Source organism: Oenanthe melanoleuca, chromosome 7 (genome assembly GCF_029582105.1).
Source record: "Oenanthe melanoleuca isolate GR-GAL-2019-014 chromosome 7, OMel1.0, whole genome shotgun sequence".
NCBI lineage: Eukaryota > Metazoa > Chordata > Aves > Passeriformes > Muscicapidae > Oenanthe > Oenanthe melanoleuca.
This window is the reverse complement of record NC_079341.1, coordinates 16,936,103-16,949,209: the sequence shown is the minus strand read 5'-3', so window position 1 is coordinate 16,949,209 and position 13,107 is coordinate 16,936,103.

The window sequence follows — 13,107 nt, the reverse complement described above, 5'->3', positions numbered from 1 at the left end:
CCTTTCATGAAAAGAAAGTGTATTTTTATTACTGCCTATAATAGAGTCAAAGGTGATTGTGTTCAATCCCCTCTACTTCAGCCCAAGTGTCAAATTTGTAATTTTTAATTTTGCCAAATTATGTCCTACAACTTTCAGGAGTATGCCAGGAGTGTGCTTGGGCTTGTTACTTTAGAAACAGTATCAGAGGTGTGTTGGAACTTAGAGATGAAAATTAAGATAATTAAATATTTTGCCAGCATGAAAAATAAAGAGAAGAGCACTCAACTCAGGCAGCCTTCTGGCATCATTTAAAGTTTAATTAAAGCTTCCAAAAGCATCTAACCTCTTCCTTTGCCCTGCAGAAATGTGCCTTGCTCAGGTCTACAGAGCTTTTTTTACCATCAGCTTGTCTACCCCAGTGAGCTACTGCAGAATGTCAGCAGCTAAATTCACTTACACCAACACACACCTTTTCTTTTTACCCCAACTTGAAGCTAAGAGAGCTACCCTTCAAAAGCAGTAAGAACATGATTTTACCATTCTGCCCTTCAAACTTACTCTCCAAAAGCAAAAAGGGACTGGAACACTGTGATCTGGAGTTTCTCTACCTTACTCTTATACAAGGATTAAAAGGATAATTTTTATGAGGCATTCTATAACTTGATTCTGCACATAAAAGAAATAAATCAATACATTGATTTTTCCTCACTAACAAAGATAATTTACCAAAACACTGTGTTTATTACAATTCATTCTGCTTTGTTTCTGCCTGGTGAAGCTATTTGTCAGTTTTAAAATGGAAAAAAAGAAAAAAGCTTTTATCATTCCCACTTATTGTCCTTTCTCACCTTTAACTGTTGACAAGCTCTGTCAATGAAAAAATTGCCAGCCATTATCTCTCAAATCTGCCTTGCCAAACCCTTGTAATTCTATGCCAGTAGGAAGAATGATACTCTACTTTACCTTGAGTACACAATGCAAATATCACCAGAAAGGACAAATATTCTCATCTACAATATCATTACATAGAACTGTCAGCCTACTCTACAAATTCCCATCCAATCACTGGGATGTTAATTAGTAGGGAAAACCTTGCAGAGGTTTTACCACCTCTGACTTTGGTATCTCAGAGCACTCTATAGAATTCAGTAAATTCCGCATCATAAGAGCCTTCCAAATTAAATTCTCAGGTGAAAGAAAAAAATCACATTTAGGGCAGAACCCTCACCCCTACCTCAACCCAGCCCCAAAACTAAGGGCCATATGATGAATCTGTTCTTGCTTCTAATAGAAATTATTTGCACATTTAAATAATTGAACTATTTCAGAAAATAGCTGCACACCAGTGGAGGAGAAGCTTTTCACAGTACAACTGCAATGACAGCCAAAGTTTCATGCTATTTCCCCTAAAAAGTCAGTGAGAAAGATATTGGGTAGCCTGGAATCAGAGGACCAGTACTCTTTTTTTCCCCTCAGTCAAAAAATATTCTGCTTAAAGCAACCTGAAAGGAAATGTAGTCCAGCCACTTTACAAAAACAGGTATCATGCAATACACATTGATTAGTTTTGCAGTAAGGTTTTCCTAATGTCTCCACATATCCTGAAATATTGTCAAGCTGCTTTTAGAATATTTTTTTTTTAATAAATACCAGAATAAACTTTTGCTGGGAAGTATACTAGCTTCCTTTTCTGCTCTCCCTTCTACACTTTCATTTGTGTTCTTAAACTGCAAGTTTTCTAAAGCAGCAACTGCTTCTAAGTATGATTGCATATTAACTTACAGAATCTTCCCTCTTGAAGTTTTCAGATGGTATTATAAAGCAAATAATCCTAGAAAGCTTTATTTTTGCTTTTCTCTTCTAGTCAAACTTTAAGTTTTTAATCATATTGAAAACAATCAGCCCTGGTCTCAGCTTTCATTGTAACAACATTCTAACCATTAAATATTACTGATTTCTTGTCATATTTTACATTATTGCAATCCCTCTCACAAGATACTGACAAATGATACTGCAAGACTTGGTTTTATCTGACCAAAACATTCAAGAAAATTAAGAAGGGCTCTTCTTCACTTTTATTTATTTATTTATTGTTAACAGGTGCTTTTGAGTCACTAAAAGCTTTCCATCCTCTCATCTTCTAACCATTTTCCTCATCTTTAGGCTTGCTCTCACCTAGAACAGGCTCTTTCAATGTTCTTTCACTACTTCAATCAGGGTGATGGTGGCACTGACTTGGAGTTACTCACCTTCCTTGGCTTGGATGACAGTTAATTTTGTGCTTTTACCCAGAATTTCACCACAGGCACCTCATTTTCTCAATTCAGCTTCTGTGAATTTCCTTTTCCAGTGATCATCTCTAGCGGATTTTACCTCAAATGTGAATGTAAACAATGACCCCTGAAACAGTGAAAGCACAAAAGGGGGTGAGCATGTACAATGGTGAAAAAACATTAATTCTGTTTCTTTTGTGACATCTTTAACACTTACAACTGAAATGTAAAAGGTCTGGTTACCAGCCACAGGCCACAGCTGGAGAGAAAACATCTCCCTCTGCAATGATAACCTGACACTTGCTTCAGGGTCAGGATCCAAAGGTTGCTTTTTAACATATCCTTTCAATATTTTCTTTTTCACTCAGAAATATGAGAAATACAAACTAGAAAACATCTTTGCTTCCCAACAAAGTTTTCCTGGACATGTCACTTACATATTTTAATCAGAAAATACTACTTTTTGTTTTAGTCTGTGTTTTTTATTCTTTTGTGTGACCTTTTGCAAAAGCAGTTCCTTCCTTCTTGTCAAGTGCACTTGTGAGATGTTTTTCTTCATTTCTGACATTTTTAGACAGTCAAAATTCCACTGGAATACACCTCTTTTTTGAAGATGGTGCCGATTTGAGTTAGAATGAGAGAAAAGAAAAAGGGAGGAAGTAGCAAAAAGAGAGAAAGTCAAGAAACAGTGAATGAAAATTTTGAAATCAGGACTGTTTTCTAAAATAAAAATGTGTACTAGAATTTACATATGTATTCTACTAGAAATTATTCACTTTAAAAGCCCTATAAAAGTTTTGAATTTTTCTTGGAATGGTAATATTCTTCTGGCAGAAATGGCATTGCAGAGCAATAGTTATAACAAATTACAGGAATTCACTTCCAAAATGTCACATTTAATTTTCAGTCTCTTTTTCCAGGTTTCCTCTTGCCCTCTCCTATGACTTCTTTTCATGCACTTGCTCCCTTCTCTTTAGAAATAACCTTATGTTCCTCATCTCTGTAAGCTTTCAGTAAATGTCTTCCTATATAACACATCTCGGTATCTTGGCTCCATCACCTCTAATATTTCCTTCTTCTTTTTGTTTTATTCCCTCTTCTGTCTCTTCTGTTTGTTCCCACATCTCCACATCCATTCTTCACTCAGGTCTCCTCTGTGTTCTCAGTAAAAAAGACAGAGATACTTAGCAAAACTCCATCCATGTCCAGGTGACAAGACTCACCCTCACCACTTCTCACCCTGGCTGCAAATCTGAGTTATACCAACTGATTAGCTAAAAAGTTAATTTCCAAAACCAGGAATATATTTTTCTGAATTACTAAAGGGAACAAAATGAGGCCTTTCATTTCCATGTTCAGTATGAATGGGAAAGCAGAATAAAATAAGATGTGAGTCTTCCTTTTTCATGGTTTTCCTCCCTGCGGAGAATTTTCATTTCATATTCTATTTTAAAGTGGTAAGAGAGTCAATCTTGACATCAATGATGTCAGGGTGGTGACATGGGACCCATCTCAGTCAATGTCTCTAGGTACAGTAAAAATAATAAGTAATAATCTTGGCAGTATCCAAATTTCTAAGAGAATTTTTGGAAATAGTATCACGGAGATTAAATGCTACTTCTAATTTTTTAATCAGTTTCTCACAGACAGCAATGCACAGGTGCCTTGACCTTAAACTTAGGTAATTATTATAATTAAAGAGCTAATACTCCATTCACAAGTGTCTGCTGCACTATCTCTATTGTCTAAACCCCATTATTGTGCATGTAGTTCCTTTTCTGTTCCCAGTTCCTTTGGAACTCTTCCAAGATTTACTCAGTAATTGTTTAAAGCCTTTCTCAGTATGTTAGTCTTGTTGGTGTTTTGTGCTCTGCATCCTTTGACTTAGGGATCATTCCAGTTTGGGAGACATATTTTCTATATCCATTCAAAAACATTACCCGTCCCATATTCAGTAAATATACCACTCCTCTAATAAATAATTCTGCTAACTCCCCAAATGAACAATCCTTTCTTTACTATGTTGAGCAAATTAGACAAATTAATGTTTTGTAAAACTTGCAGCCTTTTGTGTTCCCTTGGGTCCCAGTCTGTCTCATTCCTTGTCTTTTTTATTTCCTTTTTCAGTGAGCACTACCCATATACCTCAGCTGTATTTACAGAATTACTTGGTCTAATTCTGTCACCAGAATGAAATCTATGCAAATGAAAGACTTTCTCAGTGTGCCTGTCAAACCATATTCTTTCCCAACCACAAATTTCTTCCCAAATTATTTTTAAATGGTTTAAGCTGTGGGATGGGAAGGAGGAGCACACACTGAAGAGAAATGTTTAATTTCAGTTTCTGACTTTTTAAAGAAAACTAATGTATTGATTACAAGAAAGCAGTACCTCTCTCCTGCTTTACCCTACAGCCCATCTTGAATAGAAGAAAGGCTGGTTCAATTATTTTCTTTTTTAGCCTGAGGCGTTTTGAACCATATCTCCTAGAAAAATATTTAACTTCCATGCTACAGAGTTTTCATAATCTAGGATAAAGACTCTCTCAATCTCTCCTGCTGGTGCTGTTCCACTTGGTTTAATACACTTAAATATTCTGAGGTGCTGTGAAAATGACTCAGTAACATGAAGTTTGTGGTACTTCTGTGGAAAATGGGGCCTCAGGGTACATGTCTTTGCTTCAATAAATATCTAAACATTTTTAAACAAAGCAGAATTTTAACAGGAAAAAATGAAGGAATTTAAACCACAGCGTGACATGCTAAAATCCCCAAAATCTCCTCCTGGATAGTGACAACTCCTGAGGAGGAGAGAGAATGGAGCCCCAGCCTTCAACAGATGAAACACAAAAAAAAAAAAAAGGGAGATTCACTGATTTTTGTGAAACTAGTTTGGACAACAGCTTTTTTCAGTAAAGACATGTTCAGCCACTGTATAGTGATTTTGCTGATAGTTCTGGCACAATAGAAGGTGTATTTTAGTTTTAAAAAACTTGTAGAAATGCTAATCAAACCCTATACTTAATTTTTGGTAATCACAACAATAGTAAAATACATGTTCTTACAAAAGAACCTTGGGGAAAGGAGGGAAGTCCTCAGAAGTTAGAATTTTGTAGTTTTCATTATTATGGAAAATAGTTAGCAATGTGGTGATGGCAGGTAGGACAAGAAGTAAACAGAAAGGGGTTAAGTTATAAATATACAAACATCAAAAAATGCTTTAGAAAAATAAGTATTACTGCTCAACAAATGTATTGCTCTTCTGTACAACAGGTGAAGGATAGACACCTGCTTTGGACATATAACCTGAAATTCCATTTCCTGTGATTAAGGTGAAAACACATAATGGCATTTTTATATTACCCATATATGAACAATTTGAAAAATGACATTTTATATAATTTCTATGGAAAGAAGAAAACATGCAGGGGTCTACTTTTGCTTCACAGAGGCTTAAGGGCTTGCTTCAGTCAGACCCTTCACAATGTACCTAATTTAAAACAAAAAAGACACACATTTATAAACCTTGCCAAGAATGTCTCAAATTACGTGTACTACTTGAGAGAAACAATGTAAGCAACATCAAGTTTATCTGTTAAATTTTTTACTGTCCTGTTCCTAAACCTTCCTCCTGCAAAACTTGAGCTCCTTTTTTCAAAAGAAATCCTGCATATTTTCAGAAGTTATGTGTTCTTTTATTCATAAAGTGTTCATTAATTAAAGCAAGGCAATATTGTCAGCAGAGATGCATCTGTTACTCTTAGTGGTCTCCAGGACAATTCTGTTTTGGTGACGTCTGTTTTACCATTGTCCTAACGGAGCAAATGGCTAAAGACTGAGTTCTTTCTGATGTACACATGTTATATATGCAATTAAGACTTGCTATAGTAAAGAATCACTGTCAGCAGAGATTATTTTAATGCATGTACAGTATTACTTTAAACTAAGTCTTCACCATCTGTTCATCTTAATTACAAATGCAAACCCAACATATCTTACATTAGCATCAGAAAATGGGGAAATATCAGTGACTGAAATGTCCATATATACTCTTTGTGCAGTACTGCATGCATCTGTGCCATTTTTCGTCTCCTCTTCCAAGAAACACAAATTGGGAAGAGGGGGAGGGAAGAAGGGGCTAGAATTATTCCTCACAGATAATTTTCTGGCATGGTTGAATATTTTTCTGGCAAACAAGGATTCATTATGAAACATTTCAATATATTATGCTTTAGAATGATTTCCAAAAGTATGTACTTGCACTTGTACCTCATTCTAGCTCTTTCTAGCTGCCAGATTATCAGTGAAAATGAAAGAAAGAGCCAACACATGCTTATGCCATCTAATAAATCACAAAAATTGAGGTAAAAGAATATACAAAGAATATTCTGAATTATACCAAACTAAGATGAAATAAGGAAGTAAAATTTTAAAGATCCAGCCCTATGTTTCTGACATGATTTTACTTTGTATGAACAAAATAGACTTATAGAAAATGATAAAATAATTGAATGTAACAGCCTATCATCTGCTGCAGTTTGGTCACTTGTTAGTAGAAATTTGCTCCCAAAACTGTGCATCACTATAGAAGCAGAATTACAACAACTAAGACTCAGTTAAGTTTCCTGATTTGAAAGTACTTTGCCATCCCCTTGTTGACTCAGTTTATCTGGAAATCTGTTGTACTTTGTGGTACAAAAACATGCATCCTGACAGAATTATCATCTAGGCTTAAGGAAAACTCAGGGGAAATTATAAGCTTGTATCTTGCAAGATGCTAACATGTGCCAAAAACTTATAAAAAATAAAATATTTTTTTAAAAAGGCCAGTGAAACACCCTGGAAAAGATTTCATCAACCTCACATTTTCTATCTAGATCTCATGAAATGTGACAATCAACTTTTAATATTTTGCAACCAAGATGTGTCCAAATGCAAACCTCGGATTTGGCAGGTCTATCCTGAGATAATCCACAGACAAAAATATACAAGAAGCATAAGTGATGATATTATCCTCTACTTTGCACGTAAGAAAATATCCATAGAGAAGTCTGATTCCAAACTGGAAAGACCACATTAGAAGACAGTCTGTTTTTGTGGAGTCTTATCACTGAATGATAAGCACTCCAAAGAGATGGTTGGCATTGTGCCAGTAAGAAGGATAATCAGAGGTATAGGATGCAGGACTAGTTGCATAAAGTCAGGACTAGATACATAAAAACTCTGTATTAATTTCAAATTTCTACAACTACAGTATAAAGAAAAAAATGTATGCAAGTCTCTAATAAATATATTAGTGGAAATAGGTTTGGAGAGATATTTCCCAATAATTTTTTACTTTAAAAGTTGTCAGGAAAACACCATAAATCATTAATGCTGGTAATTTGTACTGGGGAAATGTGTATGGCCTTACATTACACCATCTTACATAACAATACCAAATATGAGAATGAAAACTGCTCTGTAATAAACAGCATTTTTACTGATTGCACATGATTATGTTAAGCAGCTTCTTCTAACAGTGTCACAGAGGTGATTTAATAGCTCCTATAACTAATCTTCCTAGATGACCTCTCCCCTCTGCTGATGAAGCCTATTCAAAACCTACTGCCCTTTGCTCATTTTACCATCTTTTATTTCTGAACTGTTTTGATCATACATACTTGTCTGAATTTGGACATCCCAGCTCACCTATGTGAGTGATGTAAAAGGAAACATGTCCTTATCATTGTTCTCATTATTACTATTATTTCCCTGAAACCACCATATCAATAAGTGTAAGAAATCACTCATCAGGTTTGTGACATTGTGCAAAGTACTGCAGTTTTCAGCCTCTTTCTATCAAGCACTGACCAAACCATGGCTCTGACAAGGAAATTCACACAGCTTCTTTTTAACAAACAATTGAAAAGAAAACCCATCTCCTAGAAATACCAAACCAGAAAAGAATGTCTTAAAATGTTACCATCAAATTCAAATAATGTAGAGAAAACTTCTTATGTAAAACCAAACATGCATGCCCTGAAAACACACAGAACGCTGTGAACCACATTTAGGAAAATCAGATAACCAAACCAAACCAGAGCCTGGAAGGAGTTAACGAGCGAGTGATGTCATTCCAGCTGGAATAGGATGCAATTCCAAGCTGTGGTCTAGGTGGAGGAAGGGGCAGAGTCCCTAGGGGGCACTGCGCCATTGATATTGGCAGGGTGGCACTGCCACAGAGACGGGCTGCTGCCCAAAAAACGTGAGCAAGCGCTCTGCTCCCACAGCAGCTCCCCGATTACACCATAAACCCCTGCTACTCGTCCTTCTAGAATAACGAACTGCTTTCTGTCGTAAATGTTTTCCTCCAGGATCATTTAATATTCTAGTAAAAGGCAGGAATCGCAGAATTTATGTTGTATGGACAACAACCAGACAGAATGAGAGAACAGCAATAAAATGCTCCTGTTTGGGGGAGGGGGCAGGTAGAAAGAAGATTAAGTAAGTGTTAAAGTCGTCTTGATTATAAAGGTAAAGATTATATATAAATATTTTGTGCATACTAAAAAAAGAGACTACTACTATTGAGTTTATAAAAGAAATCCTTGGTACAATGAGATTTTTCTGATTTAGCCTCAGGATTGAATGATTTTTCATACAATAGGGTAAACTAGTCAAGTTTGTGGTTTTGTTTCTACATAAAAATGCAATACTTACAGCGTCTGCCTTATGAAGCTATCAAATAATACCTTTATTCTCGAGCTTTAGACTCAGAGCTAGTGGTCAGAGCAGGCTCAAAGAATGCTGAGAGTCCCTGCACTGTGCAGGACTGCCAGCCACCAGAACACAGCTTGAATTGTGCAGTGCCAGGACACAGCCACCTTGTAAGTGAGCAGTTTAACTGGGTGCCTCTAGTCTGTGTGTATATCTGCAAGCAGGGTTGATATTACACTTTTTAACTTGAGAATGTAAGAATCATGGGAGTTCTGTCTATCCATATCAAATAGCACTAGGCACAGGAAAGGCAGAAACATGGACTTTTCATACGAAATTCCCAGTTGCTTTTCCTGATCCCAAAATAGAACTGGTAAATAACATTAATGGTTTTTTTTGGGTTTTTTTTTGGTGTTTTTTTTTTTTTTACACTAAGGCCCTATTTTGGAAACAGAAGGCAAGTGTTTGTGTTTCCTCTGCCACCTGTTTGCTGTCATTGAGGGCTTATGCCCTTTATCCACAATCTTCCAATTCAGTCCTCTAAGATTGAGGTTTCACACAAAATGCTATCCTGCCATGAATGTTGCCATATTAAAGCCACTTCTGGAAACTTCATATAAAACATCAGCTTTGAATTATCTTGTATTTAGAGCAGTTTTAAAGCAGGTTGGAAAAATCAGAGCTGCAACTCCTAGGGGAAATTCTATTCTTGAAAATTTTTCTTATTAGCAGAAGTTACCCAGTTACAAGCTTTCCCAAAGAAGGGGCAAAGTAATTTGTTTTGAGCTAATCAAAATATTTTTAAAATTTCAAAATAATATCATGCCAAAAAGTTGAGTGATTACCAGTTTTAGAGCAAAGAATCCAGAATCCTTGGAAGCTTAGCTTATGTCTTTTTAAAACTCTTCAAAACCAACAAAACATTTTGGTTACCATTACTCTGGGGTTTTGAGCCAAAATTTGCTTCATTGTTACATATCAAAGGAGTTGTAAGAGATTAAATAAAGACACCGTGAGTGTAATTGTTTCTAAAGTTAAAATAGACAAATATACCAAGATCAGTCTTCAAAAAGCATTGCCTTCAGCCTAGTGCTGTGAAGGAGACTGTCACCCATCAGACACATCGGAGCAAACTTTTGCTGATGAGAGAAGCAGAAAATCTTTTCTCAGCAGATTTTATTTCTGATATTCTGGACTCCATTTCACAGTATTCTTTCATCACTGACTACATTTTATTGTGCACTGTAAATATAAAATACTTATTTCTATAATTCTAGGCATATTCCTAGTAAAATCTATCTTTTAAGCCTTCCTATTAATCTAAAATAATAATTTAGAAATTAATTTTTCTGAATATATATTTTGAGAAAAATAATATTGTAATGTTTTATTTTGTCAGTCAAAATGGGGTAAATGCCACAGAATTTTCTATGAATTTCCAATAGATTAAATAATGCTAGTTTCTTTTTACTACATCATACTTGGAGACAATTTCTCTGCAATGCAGGTCCCAAGGATTTGAAGAATTTGATTTTGATGAACATGATGAGTCAATTAAAAGCAACACTCCCAGTCACCTCAGAACAAAAGCTAGACACAAGTAACCTTGAAACACTATTTCATGGAACTGTGTAAACAAGGAGCTGACAACTTTTACAGGGCAATTGGTAAGAATATATGTTTCTTTCCTAAATTACAGATAAACTGTGATAGCAGGAACACAGTAGGAGCAGGAACAGGCATTTAGGTTTCACCTAGCCACTCGTCTGATACCCTGTCACCTGTCTGTGAGGTGCTGGCTGCCCAGCTTGTGCTGAGTCTTACAGAGCTAAGGACTGGGATCTGCTGCCTCTCACAGAGCTGCTCTCACACACAGCCTTCACCCCTGCCTGGGCTGCACATCACTTGTCATGGATCCCTGCACTCTGCTGGGAGCAGGTGTAATAGGCTGATGAATGATGGCCTGAATTTGGGATAAATGCCCAAACAACATAAACATAGAAGTTAAATTAGCACTCCTTACAAAGGCTGAGAAAAAATTTTAAAAAGAGCAGATGAAAAGCTATGCACACATGTGGTGACCAGCCTGCTTCATTTGCCTTCTGACATTGCTTACTGGTGGAATGTACTCACAAGAACAGTGTGAAACCAGGCAATTCACAGAACAGTGTTCCAGGGTCAAAATCTGAAGACTCTGCAATGATGGGGAGAAGAATCACAGAATCACATAGGCTGGAAAAAATCTCCAAGAATGTCAAGTCCATCACTAACAGAGAAAGAAACCCTACAGTCTGCTGTTGGACCTTAATCCCAGTGCTGACACACAATCTGACTCAGGTCGTTCCTTATAAAAAGCAAACACTCTCCTTGCTGGCATTTGGGAGTCAGCAACACTTTATGAACTGTTGCAACATAACATCACAGCAATCCAAAATCCATACCCTCCTTCTCCTTGAAGTCTGGAGACATGATAAAATTCCACTGAGCTGTGAAAGGCTGCCAAACAGGATAGACTATGCTTGCTACTACTTCCAACTCCAATTAAGAAAGCATTGCCACAAGATGTCTCAAGAATTCAGCTGATAATTATAAAAATAGGACCAAGAGTATTTTTTGCATGATAGCAGGCATTCTTGAGATATTTGAACTTTCAAAAGCAATGGACTGGAATATAGTAGTAAAATCTTCATAAACTGATCCAAGCTGATCCAGCTGATCCTGATCTGAACTTCCGTAATTCTCAGAGCAGCCAGGGGAACAAATGAAGCTTTTGACTGAGTCCTGCTCTACATTTTGTTTTAATTCATCTTCTCTAATTGTAGGTTTTTATAAGGAAAATAATTTGCTTTATTTTCATTCTCATTCATTAGTACTTCATGCTAGTCTGTTGATTCAAAGTTGGCAATTTTACTAGACAGTTGCAAAACAAATTGAGAAGTTGAAAGGTCACATAGATGTTAAGTTCCTCCAGGTTTCAGAACAATCTCACAAAGCCATGTTAAAAAAACTAAAACCAAAATCCAATCCAACAAACAAACATTTATAGCCATGAAAAAAATTTTGTTTCTCTTAGGTGAGTTACTGAAATCCCTATTTGAATAAAATAACAAGTTCTAGCTGTGATTGAGGAGGTTCTCTTCTGTTGACAGAGAGGCAGCACAACAAACTTAAGCTGTCTTAGACTGCATGACATCTGGCTCCAGGCTCGGTGCAGTTTCTACATGCACTGCTTCCTGTCACAGTAATTAAGTGCATTTTTCTTGATTAACAAAATTCCAAACAAGATAAAGAGCTAATTTGCTTTCTGCTTTGGGTCCCAGTGGATGAAGCCTGTATGTATTTCTTGGGGGTTCATCATTTAGCACTGAGATTAACCCAATGACATTCCTGAGAATACCATAAACAGGCAATTTTTGGGCACAACAAGATTTTTGTAATAAGACATTTTATTTAAATTTATCGTGAATAAATTTTAGGCTTAAGGAGGTAAAAGGAAGCAGCCACTGTGAACAGAAATATTTTCTTACTTTTACTTGCTATGAAATGGGAGAGGTGCAGATTTTGAGTGTGCCAGCAATTCAAAGCTGAATTCAATTTAGATTTATATGAGAAACAGAGAGTGAAGCAACAAACACAAAACAAATCTAACTAAGGTCATTTTACTGTTAAAACTATGTGAAAGACAACAAGTGAGCACCCAGCAAAAAAATGAATATTTTGTTCTGAGAAATAGACATGGAAATCCTTGGTTGTGTAAAAAACATACTAGATTAAATTTCATAATGACTCTCTAACAGATTTAATGGAAAAAAAATTAATAAATCATTAAAATAATTACACTGAACTTGTGCAGAATTTAGCATCTCAGCACAAAAATAAAATCTGTATGGGAATGGAAAGTCAAACCACTTTATTGAGTACTTGTCAGATTTAGAAACATGGAATATATGCCATAGTAATTCTTCCAAAGTTTTAGTAAATTACATTTAAACTCCATTCTTTCTACCCAACTAATTTTTAAATTTTCTTTTCTAAACCTTCTGAATTCTAACTGCTTAATAGTAACTACTCCTATGTGAGATGACCCCTTGGAATACATTAAGCAGATGATAACTGATGCACCACACAATCCCTTTGCAAAATATGGGGCTAGT